A 2,756-nucleotide genomic window follows, 5' to 3' on the forward strand; every position below is an offset into this window, starting at 1 on the left:
AAAAAAAAAAGTAGCAAAACCAGAAGTCCAGTGTTTTCATGTTCAGAAAAGGGAAGTATGTGCTAACACATCACAAAGCATAAATAAAACAGTTTCATTTTTAATTCCTTCTTGATCTCTGTGTTAAACTGGAGTTTCCTTCCTGTCCCAGCACTGGTCTCTCACAGGACACAGCAAGTGCTGTAGAAGAGGGTAAATTTCCACAAGGCAGCCTGGGCATTTAAATAAGTAAGTGAAACAGAACAGATCAGACTAGCTGAGGCTTGGGCAGGAGCAGACTGCACATTCACTTCCATTTACTAATAACAGTGACTATGCAGTATCATTAGTACCTGAAACTCTTAGAAACACCAGTCTTTCCCTACATCTCTTGCTGATGTATCAATGCCATCTGTTTTTACTCCCTGGGCAGAAGAATACTAAATTTCAGTGATTTGGCAACTGCAGTGACACGTGATACCCTGTCTCCTGGCCTCTTCTCAGTCACCCAGTCTGCAAATGCCATGAGGGACATTCATTTGCACCAGCTTTGTGCCCCTCCCTTCACTTCTCTTTCTCAAGAGCACCCATTACATGAGAACTGTCTTTCTTTTGCAGTGTGGCTTGGCCATGACCTACCTAATCTTCTCACAATTCTAGGGGTCTGAAACTGTCCCTCAATGAAGCTGTCCCAAACTGGTTTTCCTGAAAACATCTGAGCTTGCTTTTGCACTGTCTGTAATGTGTATCTTGACGTGTTCCCTGCAAATTCTTCATTCAAACTCCAATAAAAGTTTCTTTCTGCAATAGAGTCTGCAGAAAAATCAGCTGTCACAAGGGTGCATTTGCAGCTGGTTTTATTGAAGGTGATGTTACCTCTGTCCATGTGCTGCCATTGCCACCTGTTCTCATCTCTGAGATGAACTTAACTGTGGATGTGCATGAACATGCGCACTCCCAGGGACGCATCTAAGGATGTTGTTTACACTTACAGTCAGAACAAGCAATGGAAAAAAAGAACTGCACAACCACTACCAAATTATTGCAGCCTTACAGTGCACTATTGGCAGTAGCCCAGCAGGCTATGGTAGGATAAGCCTCTCTACTGTTTTTCCCAGTGCATTATGGAAAATATCTCCTCTTCCCAAGATGCAGAGGAAGGCATGGCAAAGCACAAAGGATTAATGTAAGCACACAGATGCTTAAGCTGTACCGTCACAGCAGAAACAGACCAAATGAAAACAGAGCCTGTATTCAGAAACCTGTGCATCTTATCTAGAAAGCATGAAAGTGATGCTAACATCAAGATAAGACAGTTTTTTTGAGGGGAAAATAGCCAAGTAACGATCCAAATCTATCTTTACCATAGAGCAAATGCTGAGAGTCACAGTGCCAAACTCTTCCCTGACTCATCTTGTTAATGCTGCCCTGGGTAATACTGCACTAATTGCAGTACCCAAGAAAGATCACTCTTTTTTTTCTCACAGTTCACATCTGCTATCTTCTGTGCTGGTTCACAGCAGTGTGTGTGCAGGCTTCTCTGATCTCTGTTCCATAGGATGAGTGTGAAAAGACATGCCAGGGTTGGGGAATGTGTAAACTTTGCCAGGGCAGACCTCACTCTAATGCCAGGCAGGCTTACCGGACTGCTCTTCTCTCCAAGAAATGACATGAGGTTTGTTAAAGGATTATATATATATGAGATTGGATGCTTTTACAAAAAAAAATAAAAATAAAAATAAAAATCCTGATTAGTATAAGAATGTATGGATTTAAGCAGGGAGAAAAAGCAGTTAATTGTTTTTGGTAAATTTGATACCATACTGCATGAACAGCATGAAGAACAGAGATCTCTACCAGTCAGTCCATCTCTAATGGAGATTTTGAAAGAGGAACATCTTCACCCTTGTAATATGTCACTTGGCAAAAATGGACTATTCAGAAAACTAAAAACACAACTAACTTACTCTTAGTCTTCTACCTTCTGACTGCAGAGAGCAACATTAGTTTCACCATTATTCAAATGTTAAAGATTAGAAAGGTTTGAGGTAAATTCAAGTCAACAGTTTTCCTTTTTCTGATGCATTAAAAAAAAAAATTTCCAAAACCTAGTTGAACTCCCAACAGAAAGCAAGAGTGCAGCATAAAAAAACGCCAGCAAACCACAGAATTACAGGGGCTGGAAGGGACCTCAAGATATCATAATGCTCAACCCCCCTGCTAAAGCACAATAGATCGCAAGGTAGGCATCCAGACCTGTCAGAGTAGCATGGCTAGTTCAGAATTATATATGTTGTAGAATACAGCTAAGGACATACCTGCAAAAACCTGGGGAAGAGACGGCTTTTATCAATGCCAATGAGGATGTGTAGGATCTCCAGTACAGATAACAACTGACAAAGGCGCATCACAAGCCCTATGGAGTAAAATGTGTCGGCTAATGAATCTACAGGGAAAATAAAGAAGAAAATTGGAATTGGTTACAAAGCAAAAGTCCAGATCAACTGCTGAGTTTGATTCTGCCCGTCGCACCTGGAAATGACAAGAAATAGAGTTCATATGGTATCAAAATTTCAGTAGCAGAAGCAGACATTTAGGGAGGGAAAAAGGCAGCCTGCTGTGTCTGCAGGTCATAGAATCACAGAATCACAAGGTTGGAAAGGATCTAAAAGATCATCTAGTTCAACTGTCCTCCCATCACCAATGCTACCACAAGCTACTAAATCATATCTCGTGGCTTCTATCCAGGTGCCTCTTGAACACAGCCACGGACGGCC

This window comes from Meleagris gallopavo, chromosome Z, assembly GCF_000146605.3.
Source record: "Meleagris gallopavo isolate NT-WF06-2002-E0010 breed Aviagen turkey brand Nicholas breeding stock chromosome Z, Turkey_5.1, whole genome shotgun sequence".
NCBI classification, from domain to species: Eukaryota; Metazoa; Chordata; class Aves; order Galliformes; family Phasianidae; genus Meleagris; species Meleagris gallopavo.